Source organism: Phyllobates terribilis, unplaced genomic scaffold (genome assembly GCF_046119375.1).
Source record: "Phyllobates terribilis strain yellow unplaced genomic scaffold, ASM4611937v1 Scaffold_7__3_contigs__length_470593459, whole genome shotgun sequence".
NCBI classification, from domain to species: domain Eukaryota; kingdom Metazoa; phylum Chordata; class Amphibia; order Anura; family Dendrobatidae; genus Phyllobates; species Phyllobates terribilis.
In genome coordinates, this window is record NW_027362767.1 from 45,799,490 (window position 1) to 45,823,051 (window position 23,562).

The following is a 23,562-nucleotide window of genomic DNA, read 5'->3' on the forward strand; positions in this document are numbered from 1 at the left end:
GCTAGTGTCTTATATTTTAGGTTCTTTAAAGTAGCCACCTTTTGCTTTGATGACTGCTTTGCACACTCTTGGCATTCTCTTGATGAGCTTCAAGAGGTAGTCACCGGAAATGGTCTTCCAACAATCTTGAAGGAGTTCCCAGAGATGCTTAGCACTTGTTGGCCCTTTTGCCTTCACTCTGCGGTCCAGCTCACCCCAAACCATCTCGATTGGGTTCAGGTCTGGTGACTGTGGAGGTCAGGTCATCTGGCGTGGCACCCCAATCGCTCTCCTTCTTGGTCAAATAGCCCTTACACAGCCTGGAGGTGTGTTTGGGGTCATTGTCTTGTGGAAAAATATATGATGGTCCAACTAAACGCAAACCGGAAGGAATAGCATGCCGCTGCAAGATGATGTGGTAGCCATGCTGGTTCAGTATGCCTTCGATTTTGAATAAATCCCCAACGGTGTCACCAGCAAAGCACCCCCACACCATCACACCTCCTCCTCCATGCTTCACGGTGGGAACCAGTCATGTAGAGTCCATCCGTTCACCTTTTCTGCGTCGCACAAAGCAACGGTGGTTGGAACCAAAGATCTCAAATTTGGACTCATCAGACCAAAGCACAGATTTCCACTGGTCTAATGTCCATTCCTTGTGTTCTTTACCCCAAACAAGTCTCTTCTGCTTGTTGCCTGTCCTTAGCAGTGGTTTCCTAGCAGCTATTTTACCATGAAGGCCTGCTGCACAAAGTCTCCTCTTAACAGTTGTTGAAGAAATGTGTCTGCTGCTAGAACTCTGTGTGGCACTGACCTGGTCTCTAATCTGAGCTGCTGTTAACCTGCGATTTCTGAGGCTGGTGACTCGGATAAACTTATCCTCAGAAACAGAGGTGACTCTTGGTCTTCCTTTCCTGGGGCGGTCCTCATGTGAGCCAGTTTCTTTGTAGCGCTTGATGGTTTTTGCAACTGCACTTGGGGACACTTTCAAAGTTTTCCAAATTTTTCGGACTGACTGACCTTCATTTCTTAAAGTAATGATGGCCACTCGTTTTTCTTTACTTAGCTGCTTTTTTCTTGCCATAATACAAATTCTAACAGTCTATTCAGTAGGACTATCAGCTGTGTATCCTCCAGACTTCTGCACAACACAACTGATGGTCCCAACCCCATTTATAAGGCAAGAAATCCCACTTATTAAACCTGACAGGGCACACCTGTGAAGTGAAAACCATTTCCGGTGACTACCTCTTGAAGCTCATCAAGAGAATGCCAAGAGTGTGCAAAGCAGTCATCAAAGCAAAAGGTGGCTACTTTGAAGAACCTAGAGTATAAGACATATTTCCGTTTTTTCACACTGTTTTGTTAAGTATATAATTCCACAAGTGTTAATTCATAGTTTTGATGCCTTCAGTGTGAATGTACAATTTTCATAGTTATGAAAATACAGAAAAATCTTTAAATGAGAAGGTGTGTCCAAACTTTTGGTCTGTACTGTACATTACATTACTGTCCTGAGTTACATCCTGTATTATACTCCAGAGCTGCACTCACTATTCTGCAGGTGCAGTCACTGCGTACATACATTACATTACTGACCCTGTACTGATCCTGATTATCTCCTGTATTATACTCCAGAGCTGCACTCACTATTCTGCTGATGCAGTCACTGTGTACATACATTACATTACTGATCCTGTACTGATCCTGAGTTACATCCTGTATTATCCTCCAGAGCTGCACTCACTATTCTGCTGGTGCAGTCACTATGTACATACATTACATTACTGATCCTGAGTTACCTCCTGTATTATACTCCAGAGCTGCACTCACTATTCTGCTGGTGCAGTCACTGTGTACATACATTACATTACTGATCCTGAGTTACATCCTGTAGATCTTTTTATTATAAAAATGAAAAACATAACAATAATAATAACTGAAACATAACAAAATTAATAACCAGAAAATAAACAATGTAATGAACTGGTCCAGCCGCTCCCTCTCCCCTCACACACACATTATACATATACACAATAATAACTACCTACACCATGACATCTGGTCCGGTTACCAAACAAATAATAACAGTAAAATAAACCATATCTGACAAAATTATATACAAACTAATATACACAAACTTTTTTTTTAGAAAATAAACACTAACTATACAAATATATACAAGACAAAACAAAACACCCCACAGTCGAGCCCACCAGTCCCTCCCCGGCACTGACCTGAGAGCTGCTCCTGCGCCTCATGCCTCAGTCCAACGTCCATAGGACAGATCAGGCAGTGCCAGTTTTTCCCCCAAATAACCAGTGTCCCTCAAGATGAACCCACCTCCCCCCTTTTCCCACCAACCAACCTAACACCTACACCCAAACCCATATACACAATATATACAGAAACAAACAATAGAATAACACACAATACAATAACCACAACTAACAAAGCCCAAGTTCGGTGCCTGCAGCCCTACATCACTGTCTACTGATCAATAAAACAAAAATCTATGGTGTCAGCAGCAGCCCACCACCAGGAGAGGAGACGACCAGACTAGGGCACACTAAAAGAAAAGCCCCTCCAGAGGAGAACGGCCCTCCGTGTACCCAGTCTCTCATACTCCAGAGAACGCACCTTCACCAGGTCACCGAGTATGGTCCTAAACACATCGTCCACTGGGAGGATTTTCCGTTGTGTCGATACTAAGCACCGTGCGTTCCACGTGTGATACCTAACCACTGCGCTAACTAGAAATAAGGTGCAGCGGTCCCGACCACCCAGGTCCCCGAATGCTCCATAGGCCCATTCCGCATAAGAGAGACCGGCCAGCCGGGGCCAGCCAATGGAGGTGCCCACCCTGTTGTACACCTCTGTGTTAAAGGGACAACGAAGCAGGAAGTGGTCCATGCTTTCAAGCATGGTACCACAATGCTCCCGAGGACAGTTCCTGTCCTCAGAGCTCCTACACTTCAGATTGTCCCTCACACACAGTCTCCTATGGAAGCAGCGCCAAGCCAAATCCCAAAACTTCGAGGGGATCCTGATAGAATTCAAAAGATGCAGACCCACCCAAAGATCCCGACTTGGGCAATTCCTGAGCACCAGAGGCCTCTGAAAATGGGTCAACAGAACCCTTTTGTCAAGGAGCTTCCTTGGCAGAGTCCTGACCTCCCACATTCCCAGACCCCACCGGCGAATTACCTTCAGAACCACGGTAGCGTAAGCCGGGAGATGTCCATGCGGTGTGCGTAGATCCTTCACTTGCCCTCCTGTCTCCCATTCCTGGAAGGAAGGCTGAGACCATCCCCTACAGGAGAATACCCACGGAGGAGCCCTCTCTTTCCAGAGGTTTGCAATATTGATCTTAATGAAGGTATTCACAAGGAATACCACAGGGTTGACCATACCCAACCCTCCTAGTCTCCTCGTACGGTAAGTAACCTCCCTCTTGACCAGGTTCAGTCTATTCCCCCATAACAGTTGACAGAACAAACTGTAGACCCGAGTCCAGAGAGGCTCCGGCAAGATGCACACACTGCCCAGATAGATCAGCAAAGGGAGCAGGTAAGGTTTGATCAGGTTTATCCTTTCCCTTAGGGTCAAAGACCAACCCTTCCATTGGTTCACCTTCTGAGTGGCGATCTCTAGCCTGCTGTCCCAATTTTGTTTGGGGTAATCCCCCTGGCCAAATTCGATGCCAAGAACTTTTGCAGAGACTTTGGGTCCTGGAAGGGTGTCCGGGAGGTCAAAACCAGGATCTCCTCCTCCCAACCAGAGACTCTCACACTTATCCCGGTTGATCTCGGACCCGGATGCCTCCAAGTAGCGATTTACCTCTGACATCAGCCATTCTGCCTCCCCATCAGAGGAAACAAAAACGGTGACGTCATCGGCATAAGCCACCACTCTCAGAGTGGCTTCCGGTGCTGCCTGGTCCATCCCGATCCCAGCCAACGGTCCACGCTCCACCCTCCTAAGAAGCGGGTCAATCGCAAACACGTACAGCAGCGGGCTCAACAACCCTGGCGAACACTACACCCAACCTCAAAAGAGCTGCCAATCCAACCGTTCACAAGCGAGAAACTCTCTGCCCTAGCGTACAAGGTCTTAAGCCAATCAACAAACCCCCCCGGCAGGCCATACCTCAGAAGGACAGACCAGAGGTACTCATGGTTAACCCGATCAAACACTTTTGCCTGGTCCAATGACAGCATGTACCCCTTCCAGGGACCAGCCCTACCCTGCTCCACCACCTCTCGGACACAGAGTACAGCACTAATTGCACTGCGGCCCGGAACAGAGCAATGCTGGGCTCCCGAAAGGAGTCAGGGCACAAATTTAACCAGCCGATTAAACAGCACCTTTGCCAAAACCTTCCTGTCTGCATTGAGAAGCGCTATGGGACACCAATTCTCAATGCAAAATGGGTCCTTACCCTTTGACAAGATGATCAGGGCAGACCTCCTCATTGACTTTGGCAGAGTGCCCGAGGAAAGACACTCATTGAATACCTCAGTCAAGAGGGGAACCAAGGCGTCCTTAAAGGTCTTATAGAATTCAGATGTTAAGCCATCTGGACCGGGAGATTTCTTTAGGGCAAGCCCTTCAATCGCCAACTTAACTTCCTCTTCCCTGATCATCTCTGTCAAAACGCCAAGAGAGGGGTCTACCCTTGGTTTGGGGACGGCTTCTGACAGAAAAGCCGACATCTCATCCCAATCCAGATCCTTCTTCCCCAAGAGGTGCGAGTAGAAGGATCTGACGACCTCCAGGATCCCTGATCTGGATCTTTTCAGGGAACCCACAGAGTCAACCAGTCCTGTAACAACTTTACTATTCACTGACATCTTGGAGTTTCTGTAAGGGTCGGGCGAGCGGTACTTCCCATAATCCCTCTCAAAAACCAAAGATGCGTGTCTATCATACTGACACCTCATTAGCAAAGATTTCACTCTGGAGATCTCCTCGCGGCTACCTCCAGTTGAGACAAGATGCTCGAGTTTCCTCCTCAGTCCCTGATACAGGCGGTACCTGTCCAGGCTCCTGAGGCTCGAGAGCTGGCGGAAGAATCTCGCCACCCTTTTCTTAAACATCTCCCACCACTCTGACTTACTACTACAAAGATCCAGTAAGGGTACCTGGCTCTGAAGAAAATCCTCAAAGGACTGTCTTATCTCTGCTTCTTCCAAGAGAGACGAATTGAGCCTCCAAAAGCCTCTTCCCATCCGGGGGGGTCTCTGTAACATTCAGGGAAAACAAAATCATACAGTGATCGGAGAACTCCACCTCGACAACAGATACTGCTGAAGAGACGGCTTCCTCCTTTAAATAAAACCTGTCTATCCTGGACCTACAGTTACCTCTGTGATAGGTGAACCCCTCGTGGCCTGCGGTGTGCCGGATGTGGACAGTCACCAGGCGAGCCTCACTAGCTATACTATTAAGGGCGACACTATCATAAGTCAGCTTGTCTCTGGAACCTCCTCTATCCCGGGGCCTCGTGACAGTGTTGAAGTCCCCTCCAAAAACGACCTGTCGACTTGTAAAAAGGTAGGGCTTGATCCTCATAAAGAGACACTTCCGGTCCTACTTAGATTGGGGACCATAGATGTTAATGAGCCGAAGCTCCTGTCCCTTCATGAGGACATCTAATATCAGGCACCTCCCCATTTCTAGCTCAATAACCCGTCGGCATTCTACCGGTGCGGTAAAAAGGACCGCCACTCCGCTATACAGCTCGGCCGCAAGAGACCAATAGGAGGGCCCGAGTCTCCACTCCCTCTTAGCTATAAACTCCTCTGCCATATATGGCAGCCTGGTCTCTTGCAAACAGAAAATGTCAGCTTCAACCCGGCTGAGAAAATCAAAGGCCGCAAATCTAGCCGTATTTGACTTAATGCTGGCGATATTAATGGACGCCAGCGTCAACGGAGTGGGTACCGCCATCATTGGTGATTGAGTTAGATGGCTTTCTTCTTCCCACTCCCCTTATCCTCTGCCTCAGAGGAGCAATCCTTCCCCCTCTTCAATGATACAGACGTGTTCATTCCCACATTTTTCCTTCATTTTTCGTCCTCGTCTCCGGACTCTGGGCCAGTCCCTCCCCCCAAGGACCTTGCATCCCCAGGAGAAGGAGACTCGGCGCCCCCTGTAAGCTCCGCCGAAGCCAGAACCTCACCCTCAGCCTCCTCTTCTGAGGAAGAGATGTTATCAAGGGCTTGGAACCGATTAGAAAGACCAACTAGAGGGGAGTCAGTTTTACCTTCCTTAGGTACCTTGGTCAGAGCGGGAGAAGATGTTTTATCTCCCTTCTTTCTCTTCTTTTTGGTGCCGAGCTTACGCTTGTTCTCTAGCCACCACTTATTATCCTCATCCATACTTTCATAATGGGAAGATTCTCAGGCAGAGGCAGTTTCCTCCCTGTGGATCCTCCTGACCTCCTCATCCAACTCATCATCCCTCGGGGCCTCAGCAGCAACACTGGCATCCAGGACAGGGGCCACCCCAGTAGCCCGGGGCTCGCCCCGCTCCATCTCCTGTCTGCGCTTGTCTAGACGCCTCAGCTGGGCAGGCGTCTTTTTATTGCTTTTCTTCCCTGGCCCCTCAGCTCCCCCACCCTTGCTAGTCCCCTCCCCAGCAGAATCGGCCTCACGGCTTTCTCCCACCGGGGTCTTGACTGCATTAGCGAAGGAGCGAGGACAACGGCTGAATGGGTGACCTAACTCACCACACAGGTGGCACCTAATCTGCACACAAGAGGCGGCAAGATGGCCGACACCCCCACACAACGCACATTTCTGCACGGTGCAGTTTGCACTGAAGTGTGTGGGGTCGCCGCACCTGTGACAGAGCTTCGGTTGCCCCTGGTAGAAGACCAGGATACGATCCCTACCCAGGAAAGCAGATGATGGAATGTGGGCAACCGTACCACCTGAACGTTTAAGTTTTACCATAAACGTCCAGGCCCCTGACCAGATACCAAACTCGTCGCGGTTTTTCTTTGGCATCTCTACCACTTCTCCATACCGACCAAGCCACGTCATGATGTCATAACAAGAAAGCGACTCGTTACGAGTCATCACGGTCACTTTCTTGATCTGGTTTTGGCGAGACACTGCCTGAACAGCAAAGTCTCGCCAACAGGGCTAATTTTTTGCCAACTCATAATTCGTCCAGAAGAGCTCAAGCCCCACCGGCCGAACAAAGCTGACATCAAACTCAGGCGTGGAATAGGGATGTATCAAGGCGTAGATGTCAATCGCCTTGAAGCCCATCCTCAGCAGGAGCTCCACAACCTTAGACCTTGGAGGACATGCATCACTGCCCCTCCACCGAAGACGGACCACATTCCTACGCACACTGCCTGGCCCGGCTGTTGGGAGGGACCACACCGTATCCCCCCCTTTTTGCTCTCGGAAGGCCCCGAGGCCATGCCTCTCTATCCAGAAGGATAGATCAACCTCTCGACCCTCTACCATTAGTGATCTCTCACCCTTCTTTAGAGCCTCCAGAAGGCGCCGTTGCAACATGCCGTCCCCAAAGCCCGGAGACGAGGAGGATGCCCTATTTGCCCCGGAGGTGACACTGGCATAACTCTGGACAGGCGTTGCCACCCCCGGGGGGGCAACCGGACCAGTGACTACATCACCCCCAACATCATCACTATTACCCACCTCCATCTCACCCTCCACCAAACCAGCAACAACACCACTAGACAATGAATTGGCCTCATTCACACCCACCACCACATTCATTCCTGCTGGACCAGTGACAATGGTGGATGACCTTTTGACCTCCGCATCAGGCACAAGGGGCTCAGTCACCTCCATAGAACTGGATGCGACCTCACACCTGGTCTTGTGTGTGCCCTCCACATCATCAGTCGGTAATTTCCACTGTTTTGAATTTGTAGTGATGTGCCGCTGATCTTTAGCCGCTGTGAGGCGCCGCTGATCTCTAGCATCAGGATCTTCCTGACCAGCGGCGCCAACACAGAATAGCACTTTGGTGGGAGGACCGGAACGCTCAGCCCCAACTGCCCCCTCACACTGCCGCCGCTCCTCAACTAAGTGATCAGCGGCAACAGCATTCAGAGGCACCGAGGCTACCGGAGCTGCCCCCGACACCGGGCCGCTCCCCCCTCCCACTGAGGAGCGCACCACAGCATCGTGGCCTGAAGGAACGCCCGCCGCCGGGCCGCCCTCACTGTCCAGCCTCTCGGCTGATGCACCTCCTGCTACGTCCCCGCTACTACAAGCAGAGACGGAGCTCTGCGCCTCCCTACCGCGCTGTGCAATCTCCCCGCGCCTTTGCACCGGATCCACAGCAGAACCCGGGCTGGGCTGGGCAACGGGGCTTATACAGCGAGCTGAGCCTGCCGCCGACTCAGGGGGTACAGGTAGGGGGGCATAGACATAGCTTACCGCTTCCTGCAGCTTTGACTTGGTCTTCTAAGCCTTTTTGTGGCCCCCAGGTGCCTCTTCTGGTAGATCGTCACCAAGATGGAAGTTTTGGAGGCACACTGGGGACTCCAGGAGCTTTATCTCGGCCATTAGCGCCCCTCCCTGGCCGCTGCTGTCACTGTCCTCCCCAGAGCCGGCAGAACTGCGACCAGATGCCATTGCCGCCTGTCCTGCAGGGAGCTCGCTGCATGTGGCCTGCGGGTGACTTTGCAGGCTGCCAGGTCCGGCTTCCTGCTGGTCATCATCACTCTCATCATCCACCTGGCTCTCAGGCTGCAGCCCCATCTTCCTTTGCTCTCTGGTATCAGCCATTTCTCTGAAGCGGTCTTCATTTATAAGTTTTTCTTTGAATGGACCACTCTGCTCTCTGATAGTGGCTTTCCTAAGTTCCAGCAGGTGAATCTCGCTGGTCAGCCTCTTTACCTCAGCCTGGAGTTTTGCCTTCCTCTGTTTGGAGGCCACCGCAGCTTTTGCGCTTGTGCAACGCAGCTCCTCCCGAAGTCTCCTGACCAGCTTACTTGTATCTTCATACTCACGGAGGTGGATCATGACCCGGGAGGCATAGGTGGACACACACTCCCGGGGTCCCTGCAGCGCCCAACTCCCCTCAGGGAGGTCGGCCTCACCTCCGTGAGCACTCAGCTTTCCTCCGGAAGGAGTGCCATTATGCACGCCGCTGTCAGGCTTTACCTCCATGCTGGAAGCCTTGCGGCTTTTGGGAGTCTCCACAGTCCCGGGGGGAGTAGGAGCCACATTGCTGCGACTCCAGGTGGAGAGTCTCACCCCCGGGTCCTCTGGTGTGCAGGCCGGTTGCTGGTTTCTCCTGCCCCCCGCCAGCCTGGTTCGGGAAGCAGAAGCCTGGGACTTGGCTCCATCACTCATCCCAGAAACCTGCTCCCTCCCTGGGTAAGAGAGAGAGCTGGTCCCCAGGTGGAGAGGTGTTGGTTCTCAGAGAGATCAGGAGCTCACGGCAGGATCTGCAGCCACCACACCCGTAAGCAGCACACTGAGCAGCAGCTGATCCAGAGCTGCACTCGCTATTCTGCTGGTGCAGTCACTGTGTACATACATTACATTACTGATCCTGTACTGATCCTGAGTTACATCCTGTATTATCCTCCAGAGCTGCACTCACTATTCTGCTGGTTCAGTCACTGTATACATACATTACATTACTGATCCTGTACTGATCCTGAGTTACATCCTGTATTATCCTCCAGAGCTGCACTCACTATTCTGCTGGTGCAGTCACTGTGTGCATACATTACATTACTGATCCTGAGTTACCTCCTGTATTATACCCCAGAGCTGCACTCACTATTCTGCTGGTGCAGTTGACTCGCCCCCTGGGCCGTGGGGCACGCGGATCGGGGCAATTAGGGAAACGATGGGGGTAGTAGTAGTGGCGGCCCGGTCCCGCGGCTCAGGGTGGTCAGACCAATGGTAGTCTGCTACTGTACTTTAGATAATGTCCGACTACGCCACCCGTGGATTGCGGTTATAAGGAACCGCCGCTGCATGCAGACCGCTGGGGCTCATGAGGTGTGCAGCTAGGGTAGTGTGACTCCCCACGGGAAGAGTGCGGCCCCAGGGCAGTGTAGTGGATGGTGGGAGTGATGGTGGTGAAGGTCCCAGTACCGGTAGTGCCGGAGGAGCGAAGGAGCACACGGACAACAAGTTACAGTCCAGGGTCTTTACTCACAGTTCGTTTGTCCCGGGTCACTTCCGTCGGCAGTGACCGCCCGAGCCGTGCTGCGTCCACCAGGTGAGGGGCTCGGTCAACTCCCAGGCAGTTCAGGAGCATGGCACAGGACCCCCTTTAATCCTTTCTCTGGCCTGCCTCACCAGTGACCCACTTTTGTCCAGCTGCCGCGGACTCGTGCGGTTAAACGTGGGCCCCGTCCTCCGCTGTCCTATATGGTGCCTTCCTAGCAGGTTTGATGAGGTGTTGCACCAATAGATGATCACGACGACCGGTCTTTGGCTGAGGGTAATTTCTCCTCCACCAACTTGGGATCCGGTACCCTTAATCTGCCTGACCCTTCACCCTGGATTCTCGTGGGTTCTTAGGGTCCCTTCCACCTTCTTGTTCCTGAGCCCTTCTGTTTCTCTCTCTCTTTCTTTGCAGTTCCTTTCTGTTTCTGTTCATTTCTCTTGGAGCTGAGATGAGCCAAAATCTCAGCTCCCCTTCACCTCCTCCTCGGCCTCTCACTAGGCCCTTCTGGAGTAGAGCTCCTACAGAGCCTCTACTCCCTGTCTTCTCCTCTCTGGACAGAACCTAGATCTAAGATGGTGCCCACCTTTTATACCTCCCTCTGACCATGAGCCCAGGTGACCAGCAACCAATGAGCTCCTTCCTATGCTCAGGAACCAACCCCTATCTACCCCTACAGCACTGGGTGTTCCACCCCCCTCCCCACTCCAGGCAGGGACATAGTCGGTCGTGCCTGCACTTCTGTCTAGTGGGAGCACCGTTGAGCTGTCCCTCGGAAATGGGGTGTGTGTGCTGTATGCAGCTAACTGAGCCCTGGTCCACACTCCATCCTTACCTGGGAGTGGAATATCACACCTCTGGTCTGAGGTGCAATACCCCTGTAGCGGCCGAACCCTCGGGGCGCTACACAGTCACTGTATACATACATTACATTACTGATCCTGTACTGATCCTGAGTTACATCCTGTATTAAACTCCAGAGCTGCACTCACTATTCTGCTGGTGCTGTCACTGTGTACATACATTACATTACTGATCCTGTACTGATCCTGAGTTACATCCTGTATTATACCCCAGAGCTGCACTCACTATTCTGCTTGTGCAGTCACTGTGTACATACATTACATTACTGATCCTGAGTTACATCCTGTATTATACCCCAGAGCTGCACTCACTATTCTGCTTGTGCAGTCACTGTGTACATGTGTCTCCCCAGGCCTGGATGCCACAAACTTGTAAGGCTGTGTCTGAGAGCAGGAGGGAGGTTCTCTGGTCATGGACCATTTGCATGCAGCACCTCCTGTCTCAGGCCAGTAGGGGGAGCTGGCTGCCCCTATAAAAACTGGTACTGAGGGCAGGGTTAGAGAGACCAGGACCCACTTCTGAAGTATCCAGAAGGCGACGAGAGCCGGTCCTGGCAGAGAGAAACTACATACCAGACATAGGGGTCCGAGGCTGTCAGGATTGCAAGCCCTGCAGCAGATCACCTACCTGCGAGGGATTTTAGGTCCCTTGGCCTAAGAAGCCTGGAGGCTCCGCCACACAGAGGGACCGGTACAGCACGGAGAAGCTGCAGGTACCTAAGGCCTGAGTCGCAAGCCATACAGGCGTAGTACACAGCAAGCTCAGGGACGTGGGCTATCATACCACTAAAGGGGGAGATAGTCAGCAAAGGCAGAGAGAGAACGGTAGGCCTACCCACCCACCCTGGCCAGTGGAGCTCACCCGAATGCCCTCAGACACCCAGGTCCATTCCTACCCTGTACTCCTGTTGGGTCTATAATAAGATCTGCAGTAAAAGACCCTGGACTGCATTATTGGACTCTGTGTGGTTACTGCTGCGCCTGCACCATCACCCCCAGCATCCTATTACACTGCCCTGAGGCTACACTCCTCCCGTGGGGAGTTGTACTATTCCCTGCTGCATCCCCAACACCAGCCTCAGCGGTCTGCCTTGCAGCGGCGGTCCTCCCTGACCGCAATCCACGGGTGGCGTAGTCGGACATTACCTAAAAACACATCATTGACTACCACTGGTCTGACCACCCTGAGCCACGGGACCGGGTCGCCACTACTACTCCCAGCATTGCCCTGAAGACAGGTCTCGAGTGCCCCACGGCCCAGGGGGCGAGTCAGCTTTGGCGTAGTCGGCAGGATTGTGACCAACCCGCCACAAACGGGTACTGCGTGCCTGAAAAAGACTGTACACGTACCTTAAAGAGAAGTTTCCCGCCATCCGGAGCCGTTTCCCGCCGTTTTCAGTCGTCTCCCGCCATCTTCAGCAGTTTTCCCGCCATCTTCAGCCGTTTTCCTGCCATCGGACGCCATCTTCAGGACGCCGCGTGGAAAGAAGAGGGGCGTGGACGTCCAAAGCGCGCGAGACTTGAAGCTCCGCCCTACGCACCGACGCTGCGCAAGGTCCTGGAAGGGAGAGAGAGCGACGCTGACATCACCAGGACATGACGCAAGGTCCTCGCACGGAGCAGCACCAGCAGAGCCGCGGCCTACAGAAGAGGATCGTCGGAAGGTAGGCCACGCTTAACTAGGGGGGAGGAAGATGACGGACGCAGAGGGGCCTTCTACAACCAGCGGGGCTGCAGCAGCGGTGATGCCGTTCTCTATGCCCTACATCCCCGGAGCGGCCTGGCTGCCCCAATACTCAGGGGAATCCCATACCTTAACTGACTTTAGGGAAAGACTGCACCGTTTATTCAAAGTTTATCCCCTGACAGAAGAACAGAAAGTGAGCATTCTGACGGGGCAGCTCACCGATGCACCCCAGCGGGAAGTGAAATCATGGTCAGATGAGGAGAAAAGGACAGTAAAGGACATTCTGACCCGGCTGCGGAGTACCTTTGATACCCGTACCTCAGCAGAAATCAAAATGCGGTTCTATGGCTGTAAGCAGCGGGCCCAGGATAGTATCAGAGACTATGCCTTGAAACTGCAAGAAGCCCTGAGAGCTATCAAACAAGCTGACCCTGGCAGCGTGCAGGACTCTGATAAACTGTTGACTGACTAGTTCATAGAAGGTCTGCTGTCCAACGCCCACAGAACCCAGCTGCGCCTCATGGCCCTACAGAGCCCCGATTTGACTTTTGCGCGGTTCAAGGATCGGGCCATCCGGGTGCTCAGAGAACCCGCAGCAGGTGGCGCTGTAGCTTCCCGGCGCCCTGCCATCACTTACCACCAGGGGGCAGCGCCCTACCCCGCAGACCTTGTGGGGGCTGATGCACAGGCCCTAAATCCATCCCAGCCTGCAGACCTGCACCATCGGGTCCAGGAGCTAACAAAGAGTGTGGCTGCATTAACCAGGACCGTACAGTCGTTGCAGGTGGAACCGTCAAGACCAATCGAGCTGGCTTCCAGTCCGGAGGATGTCCCGTGGCGTTGACAGAGGAGGATCCCGCCGTTCAGAGGGAGGCCCACCGACCGCTACGCTGAGGATGGACAGCCGATTTGCCGCCGTTGCAGTCAGCCAGGACATATAGCAAGGTACTGTACTTTAAATGGGTCCGACCTGGGGCAGAGGGCCAACCCCCAGGCATAAGGTCATCAGGCCCGTCTAATTGGCGTGATAAGTACGTGGGAGGACGCCCGGTCTTACCCGTAGTGCTGGACGGTATCCCCATGAGTGCACTGCTGGACACCGGGTCTCAAGTGACTACCATCCCCTACGTACTTTTCAAGCGGTACTGGAGTGACGCTGACATAACCCGCTACCCAGACGATGACTTAAGCATCATTGCCAGCAATGGCCAACCCGTGCTGCAGGTGGGGTTCAGAGAGATGACCATCAAGATTGGTAAGGTGGAACTGCCGGCACAGGGAGTGATCATTGAGGACATTGACCATCGTGAAAGTCACCCTAAAATAACTGTGGGTACTAATATAATTGAAAACTGTCTTTCAGAAGTAATTGTGATTTTACAGCAGGTGGCGATGAATGCGAGCTCCAGCGAAAAGAGGGTCCTCCAGAAAGAGATAAGAGCCCTGATGAGACGGCAGCAGGTAGAACTGTCTGGTGGTGAGATCGGTAGCGTAAGACTGAGTGACCCATTCCCCATTTCCATGCCTCCCAAAAGTGAAATGATGATCTGGTGTCGGACTGCAATCGGGTTGAGAGGCAGAGACTACCAAGCCATGGTAGAACCCGTGTACTCAGACAGCAGGCCCACTATTTTGACAGCCCGGGGGGTGGTTGATGTCCGTCATGGGAGGGTGCCCGTTCGCATTCTCAACATTGGGGAGAGGGAGGTACACTTACCCAGGTACGCTACACTTGCCAAACTGTTTGCTGTCGAACACAAAGCTATCAGGGCCGTGGAACCGTTGTCTCCATCTCCACAGGCGGAGGGTAATGGCTCCCAGAAACACAAGGAGGACTGGTGCCAGAAACTCCACGTGGGTGCTGACTCCACTCCCCTGCACCAAAAACAAGGAGTCTACCGGGTGGTTCAGGAGTACGAGAGAATTTTTAGTAAGCACCCGCTAGATTTCGGCAGAGTAAAAGGGATAGAACACCACTGTAATGCACACGCCCGGGCTGAGCGGCGTGTGCGTGTGATTGTAGTGATTCCACTGTACCGTACCGGAGAGTGCCTGGAGGGGCGTAAGTAAGTGTCTGCCCGATCCGACCAAGATCGCACGACGGCATACGACGCAAGTGCACCAGGGAGAAACCGAGCAGAGGTACCAGGGTCTACTCCAGGTCAGACTCCGGACACGGCTGTTAGCCCACACCGGGGAATACAGGAACTGGAAGGTTTAGGCTGGCACACTGGTATGCAAACGGGGAGGTACTGGCAGGTACAACAGGTTGGAGCACAGAGAGGATAGAACCCAGTACAGACTGGGACTACTGGAACAGAACCGCAGAAGCGGTATACAAACACAGCAGGTTGAGAGCAAGACGAGGCTGCCAGGAGCGGAGCAAAGAGTCAGAGCAGAGCAAGGCTGCCGGAGCAGCGAGCAAAGGGTCTGAGCAAGGTAGGACTGCCGGAGCAGTGAGCAAGAGGAAACAGAGCGAGACTGCCGGAGCAGCGGGCAAAGGGTCAGAGCAAACTACCGGAGCAGCAATCTAGAGGGAGCAGGGCGAGACTGCCGAAGCAGCGAGCAAAGGGTCAGAGCAGAGCGAGACTGCCGGAGCAGCGAGCAAAGGGTCAGAGCAGAGCGAGACTGCCGGAGCAGCGAGCAAAGGGTCAGAGTAGAGTGAGACTGCCGGAGCAGCGAGCAAAGGGTCAGAGCAGAGCGAGACTGCCGGAGCAGCGAGCAAAGGGTCAGAGCAGAGCGAGACTGCCGGAGCAGCGAGCAAAGGGTCAGAGCAGAGCGAGACTGCCGGAGCAGCGAGCAAAGGGTCAGAGCAGAGCGAGACTGCCGGAGCAGCGAGCAAAGGGTCAGAGCAGAGCGAGACTGCCGGAGCAGCGAGCAAAGGGTCAGAGCAGAGCGAGACTGCCGGAGCAGCGAGCAAAGGGTCAGAGCAGAGCGAGACTGCCGGAGCAGCGAGCAAAGGGTCAGAGCAGAGCGGGACGAGGCCGCCTGGAGCGGAGAGCAAGGCAGAGCAGGGGGGGACAGGGCTCTGTTCACACGGAACAGACAGGAAGGGAAAGGCAGAGCCAGATACCCACAGGGTACTTGCAGAGAAGTAGCGAGTGGACCACAAACTCACAAACGGGAGTACAGAGACAACAAGCAGGAGTTAGGTACGAGTTCAGACTCTGCAGAAAAAGGAAAAGAACGGACATAGAGAAAAAACAGGTAAAAGATAGGAGAGAATTCAGACTGGAACTGAGTGTACGGAGGAGACCGACAAAGCAGCGGAAAACAGGAGCGGGTCTGGGAATACGGCCCCCAGAGAGGCGGGACGAACAGGCAAGGAGCGTGTGACGCGCCCCTGGGCCTGTGTCGCGCAGCGTTGCGCACGCGGGAGCTTACCCGGAGCCGGATCTGTTGAGGGTTGTAGTCTCGTGGCGGTGATCCGGTCCGTGCCCAGGGAGTCAGACTAAGTGGCGCTGTATCAGCGGTAGATGTTGGACGACTACGCCACCCGTTGAGTACAGCTAAGGAGCTGCTGCTGCAGGGCAGACCGCTGAGGCCGGTGGTAGGATTGTGCAGCGTGATAGTATAACCCCCAACGGGAGGGGTATGGCCTCAGGGCAGCCGACGTGGATGATGGGGGTAGCAGGAACCACTCGGAGACGGTACGGTGTAGTTCAGGGTCTTTTACTGGTGACAAAGATAGACCCTCCCGGAGTACTGGCTAGCGATTGGGGCCTGGTCAGTCCTTGAGCAGATGGGATCTCCCCTGGCCAGGCGGAGTTGTAGGCCTCCCAAACTAATGATACTCTTCTGGCTACCTTGCTAGAGGCGGGTATAAGTAGCCCACGTCCCTGAGTGTACCGTGTGGTGCTCACCCGTATGGCCGGTGACTCGGGGCCTTCTAGTAGCTTTCGCTCCACGACGGCGGTGCTGGTCCCACGCGTGTGACCGTGCCTTCGGGTTTCTGGGCCAGAGGACCTGCAATCCCCTGCCGGTCGGTTTCTGCTGCTGGATAGGAGTTAATCCCCACAGCCTCGGACTCCGGGTCCGGTGATAACTTCTCAGTCAGGGCGAGCTCTGCAGCTGCCAGCCCCTGACTCCTTGTAGCACTGCTCCCACAGAGCTCCTGTTGTTTCTTCCTATGCTGCTTCTCTTCTCTACTTCTTCTCTACTCACTAACCCTGCCTCAGTCCTAGGTTTATATAGGGGAAGTTCTTCCCCTCCCAGGACTGGGCAGGAGGTGTGGCATGCATAGGATCCCTGACCAAGAGACCTCCCACCTGCTCTCAGACGTAATATCTCTATCACTGTGGCAACCAGACCCCTGGGGTGTCACACGTGTTCAGACAGGACAGACAAGATACAGGAGCAGGTCTAGGTAATCGGCCCCTAGAAGGCAGGAGGAACAGGCTAGGAGCGTGTTCAGACAGGCCTGGAAATACAGCCTCCAGGATAGGCAGACAAGAGGCAAGGAACGTGTACAGATTGCAGGTTAGGGTACACAGATAGGACACAGTACAGACATGGGAACAGATACTGCAAGACAGGTAACATAGACAGGACCTGGCATGTCAGAGACAAAAGCCAACTGACAGGGCAAGATGCTCAGGCAGGGATTGATTGGAGCAGCTGGGTTAAATACCAGGTGACAGACAGCAATAGGCTGAGGACGCACAAGGGGTGTGACCCACAGCAGGTACAAAAAGCAGGAAGTGATCGGGCGCCGCCCTTAAGCAGCAGAAACAGACACAAACAGACAGCATGGAGGGAAGCCAGAGAGACATTCTCAAGTGCGCGCTCTTGCACAGTGGGAGATGGACCAATATGCAAAGACGCCGCCAGGTATGTTACAACCACATCCCCACGGGGAGCCACCCACCAATAAAAGAGAGACACAGGCCTGTACCCCCTGCACATTATCAGAACGCTAAGGGTATGCTGAGAGAAATGAAAGAAGCTGGGGTCATTAGAGATAGCTGTAGCCCCTGGGCAGCTCCCTTAGTTTTGGTGAAAAAGAAAGACGGTACCATGAGAATGTGCGTGGACTATAGGCAAATCAATCGTATCACCCATAAAGATGCGTATCCGCTACCTAGAATAGAGGAGTCTTTAGCAGCTCTAAAATCAGCTAATTTCTTCTCTACTTTGGACCTTATTAGCGGGTACTGGCAGGTTCCTGTGTCAGAGGCTGACAAGGAGAAGACCGCCTTCACCACCCCGATGGAACTCAGTGAGTTCAACTGTATGCCCTTTGGGCTCTGCAACGCACCAGGGACCTTCCAGAGGCTGATGGAATTCTGTCTAGGGCAGGGTTCCCCAACTCCAGTCCTCAAGGCCCACCAACAGGTCATGTTTTCAGGATTTCCTTAGTATTACACAGGTGATAATTGCATCACCTGCACAGGCAATAATTCCATCACCTGTGCAATACTAAGGAAATCCTGAAAACATGACCTGTTGGTGGGCCTTGAGGACTGGAGTTGGGGAACCCTGGTCTAGGGCACCAAAACTTCGAGACGGTCCTCCTTTACCTGGACGACGTGAATGTCTATTAGAAGACTTACGAGGACCATCTAAAGCACCTGGCCGAGGTGTTCGAAGCCCTGGCAGGCTACGGCCTGAAAGTGAAGCCTTCAAAGTGCCACCTGTTAAAACCGAAGGTCCATAAGCCGTGTCTTAAGGGAATTCTATGCGGCTTTATACTCAGAAGATGGCTGCGAGGAGGATATGGGAACGACCTTCTTCAGCAAAATTAAAATGCCTGCTATAACTGAGTCACAACTGAACATGTTAAATGCCCCGGTAACAGAGGAAGAAGTGAAAAGCACTATTGGAGGTCTACCGGGTAGTAAAGCCCCTGGGCCTGATGGGTTCACAGGCGATTTTTTTAAGGTCATGTCCCATCAAGTAGCTCCTATTTTGACTAAATGGTATAACGAGTTGTTACAGGGTGGTGAATTGTTGGGGGGAACCAACATGGCCTATATAAGTTTGATACCAAAAGAAGGGAAGGATGGGGAGGATCCAGCGGCCTACAGACCTATATCCCTGATAAATCAGGATATTAAAATTATATTCAAACTGATGGCGAACAGGCTAGCAGAAATACTCCCGACACCAGTGTCACCAGCACAAGTGGGCTTTGTAAAGGGCAGGAGCGCAGTCACAAACATCAGGTGTACATTACTAGCATTAGACACAGTAAGGAATGGAGACAATAAGAGTAAAGACCCGGCCTTAGTCACATTAGATGCAGAGAAGGCATTTGACAAGGTGAAATGGTCCTGGTTAAAACAAGTCCTGGACAAAATGGGGGTGATGGGCAAATTTAGAAACCTTATAAAAGCCCTATACAATAATCCCATGGCGAAAATTCAAACCCCTGGGCACCTTTCCGCTAGCTTCCTCTTGGAAAAAGGAACACGCCAGGGCTGCCCTTTGTCGCCACTTCTATTTAATTTAGCGCTTGAACCTTTGTCATGCTATCTGCAGCAGTATGAAGTATTTGAAGGGCTGAAAATAGGAGACGAGAAGATTAAGGCCTCGTACTTTGCGGACGACATAATACTTTATATGAGTAAACAATGGTGCAGCGGTCTCAGGGAGCGCCAAAGGAATACTGGACAATTTACTAGATGGCAACCGACTTTTATTCTTCCTCCAATACCACTGCCACAACGCGTTTCAACGGTCTAAGCCGTCTTCATCAGGTGGGGTAAAGGGGAATGTTACAATGACAGTTTTATAAAGGGGTGGTATTTTACATAATTTAGACCACGTGTTGTAATCAATTAACCCTTTCATTGAAAAACTCCATATAATGCATTCTTAACCAATTAACCTCTTATTTCCCCTGGAAACAGCATTGTGCACTAAAAAATCCCTACATGGATTCTTAAAATCACAATTCTTGGTAAAAACTTCCTATTTGTGTTTAAAAAAATAAATAACTTTTTTTTTTTTTTTTTTAAATATATTTATTACCAACTATTAAAAATTATTAAAATCATCCTGGGGACCTTCTTGGGGTGTCTTGACAGTGCTATACTGCAGTTTCCAGCCCCCAATTCAAAAGTTGAATTTCTTAAAGAGACAGTACACTTTCATATAAAATAGCCGAAAATAACCTTGTACAATTGCCCACTACTATTATAAAACTCATAAAACCCAATGCTATCCATTATCATGATCGTAACCTATGCTTCCAGTAAACTAAGTAACTGACGACAATAGGAAAAATGAACTAAATACCAGCCCGAAAGGGCAAGCAAATCTCCCGCTATGCTACGTCATACCATACCTTTAATCCTGTGCAGGTAGCCCCGCAAGCCATCATTAAACGGCTGATGACAACCCGGGAAAGATATGAGAGGGACAACATTAAACCTTCTCAGATTTAATGGTTTGATGTGTTTTCAATCGTAAGGTTCAAACCTTCAGGGTACAAAGTGCCCATTTTGTATATCCAAAAACTTTCTTTCTTTATAAGTGTACTCAATTGTTCTGGTCCATTATCCACAATGTGGTCAATAATGGTTATTTTCATCTTACTCGGGTCTTTGTGGTGATGGTTTGCATAGCGTCTAGAGACCCTATGTAATTGATATCCTGCCCTTATATTAGATCTGGGTTTATTTAATCGGGCATGGGCCGTCTGAATTGTCCGGCCGATGTATTGCAAGCCACAAGGGCACTCCAGCAGGTACACTACATAGGTGGATTGGCATGTTAATCTCTGCTTGATCTGGAAAACCTCATTAGTGGTATTAGATTTAAAGGTTTTTGCATTATTGGTTATAACGCCGCAGCACATACATTTAGGTGTATTGCATGTGAAGCAGCCTCCTGTGTTAGTATTAGTCGTCACATCCCTTATTTTTTTCTTTTTTCTATTCGTGTTGCTGGGAGCAAGCAAGGTTTTTACACTTCTATTCTTCCTGAAGATAATATTTGGTTTCTCTGGAATACTTTTGGAGAGAATGGGGTCACCTTTTAGAATAAACCAATGTTTCTGTAATAACTCCCGTACTACCGACCTGGATTGGCAAAATGTAGTAATTAAACTCCACTTTGTCTTTTCCTCTGTCCTTACAGAAGCCCTATCCGGATTCTCCCTTCTGTCCAAGCACGAGTCCTGTGATAGGGTGCATGTTCTTTTATATGCATCTTTTAAAAGTTTTTTTGGATAGCCTTTTTCCAAAAATCTCTTTTTGAGAATCTTGGATTCCACCTTAAAGTCAGAATCCAGAGTACAGTTTTTCCTGACTCTCCAATACTGCCCATAAGGCACATTTTTGATCCATCCGGGAAGGTGTCCACTGTTGAATTTGAGGTAGCTATTCACATCCACTGGTTTAAAAAACGTGGATGTGAATATTCTCCCCAGGTGGTCGAACTGCACCCATAGATCCAAGAATTGGAGAGAATTGGATGATGCTGTGGCCGTAAATTTTAACCCCCAATCATTGTGATTTAGTTTATCCGCAAAGCTCAATGCCTCCTCCATTGATCCATGCCATATAATGAATAAATCATCTATAAAGCGCCTATAGAAAAGTACTCCACTCGTGGATGATCCTGGCTGCGCGATGAGGACGGATTCCACTGCACCCATAAAAAGGTTAGCATAGCTTGGTGCGAATCTCGTCCCCATCGCACAGCCCTTGATCTGTTTATATAACCCATCCTCAAAGGAAAACACATTGTTCTCCAATATGAACGCTATTGCGTTCAGAATGAATTCTCTTTGGTCTATAGGCATATTAGTGTCTCCAGTTAAAACCTCTTTGATGACCTTTATTCCCAATGTATGTGAAATATTATTGTAGAGGGCCACTACATCCAGAGAGAGAAAAACGCATCCCTCCATGGGTGGTAGAGCCCTTAATTCTTTAATTAATAATACTTTATATGGCAGAGGTAGAATGAGATTTACCAGGAGTGTTGAAACTTCTGGAGGCTTTTGGGAAATGCTCAGGGTTTACGCTAAACAAAAATAAGTGTGAAATACTGGAATTAAAAGAAAAAGGAAGAGGGCACACAGTGAGAAAAGAGCTGCATGATATACCGATAGCAGGAGCATACATAACCTATCTGGGCATCAAACTGGGTAGGAGACCAGAGTCAGTGTATAACTTAAACTTTCCCCCAATTATATCTAAAATACAGCAAGAACTAGAAAGATGGCAAAACTTGGCCCTGAGCCTATTAGGCAGGATACACCTAATAAAAATGATGAGCACTGCAAAACTCATGTACCCGCTGCAAACTATACCAACTCTTTTAAAACATGTAGATGTTAAAAGGATAAATTCTTCTATTAGGAAATTCATATGGAAGGGTCGGAGACCTCGGATAAAACTGGAAACATTGATGGCAGCAAGGAATGAGGGAGGTGCCAATCTACCAGACATAAGAGGGTACAATCTGGCATGCATATCTAGACACATAATAGACTGGTTGAAAGATACTAGTAAATATTCTGACATGAACCTGGAAAAACATTATGCAGGGCCCTGGAACTTAGTCGCCCTGCTACATACACCTTTAAATCTACTACCTAGCAAAATTAAGAATTCAATAATATACCGGGACACGATAGCAACATGGAAGGAAATTAGAAAGCGACTAAAATTACCATGGAGAATATCTAGGGACTTGCCTCTGTGGGATAATCCAGCACTAAGACAAATAGGGGAAAACAAGCTTTTCCAAGAGTGGAAAATAAAGGGGATACATAAGGTTGCTAACCTACTACATGAGAAGGAAAACAGGTGGCTATCTGAAGAGGAGACCATCTCAAAAGTTAATCTTAAAAAGCAACAATACCTACAATTTGAACAGATAAGAAAGACAGTGATGGTTCACTTGATAAATGTCAGGGAAGAAACAAAAAGGAATGCAATGGATACCCTGCTGCTAAACCGGGCAAGTTCGCATCACAGTGTTTCTGCAATATATAAAGGTATTAAAGAAATCCTGGTGAGGGCGGATGTGAAACAAATATTTGGATCTTGGGAAAGTCAAATAGAAGGGGTAGAAATTGGGGAAAAAATTCTATTAGGTTGGCAGGCGGTGCGTAAAAACATATTGAGTGAGACCTGGAGAGACACGCAATTCAGAATTATGCATAGAGAAATTATAGCCTTTAATATACCAGTTTCCAAAAATATGATAGACCGCCTGACACACTGCCCAAAGTGCAAGCTCAAAAGCTCTAACCTACTGCACGGTCTGTGGAGCTGCCCCAAAGTGCAAAAATTTTGGATGGATACAAAAATTATACTAGAGAAATTAGGCGTCCACAATATAGATTTACATCCGCTACCGTTTCTTTTTCATTTTTGGAGTACTGAAGAAAATGCACAACAGAAGGGTGGGAATGTTTTAGCCCCAATGTTCCATACAGTGTGTTTAATAGTTAAAAGAAGTTTATTAAAACATTGGTTGTCTGACTCTATTCCAAGTCCGAACGAAATCATAGCCCAATTGAAAGCCCTGTTTCGCTCGGAAAAGCTGGAAGCCGAGCGGGATAGGGAAAAAAATGTAAAAGCACTCATGACAAAGTGGAGGGGTTTTCTATTGAAGTATTACACAAATGAGGAAATTCAAGGAGCTGTGAAGCCATTTCTGTGTACTAGCTGGTATATAGTAGAAGACATGAGTGGAACATTGGGGAGGTTAAAAATTGCTGATCCAAATGTGGAAGGGAAGGAAGCTATAGAACGTGTCGCATAGGTGAGAGGAGCTATAAGACACTGAAATAAATAAAGACAGAACTAACAAGGTCGCTGTACATAGGTATTCCTGTATGTCTGGGATGAGGGAGGGCAGTTGGGGATTATTCTGTTAAAATGTTTTCTG

The 23,562-nt window shown here is 50.4% G+C and overlaps 1 long non-coding RNA gene across 1 annotated transcript in view; it reads right to left on the reverse strand.

Moving 5' to 3' along the window:
* Window positions 1–23,562, reverse strand: part of LOC141152850 (uncharacterized) — a 95,694-nt gene that overhangs the window by 66,100 nt on the left and 6,032 nt on the right. The window contains exon 2 of the long non-coding RNA XR_012247168.1: window positions 12,375–12,582. This is a non-coding gene — a long non-coding RNA (uncharacterized lncRNA). The remainder of the gene's footprint in view (window positions 1–12,374; window positions 12,583–23,562) is intronic.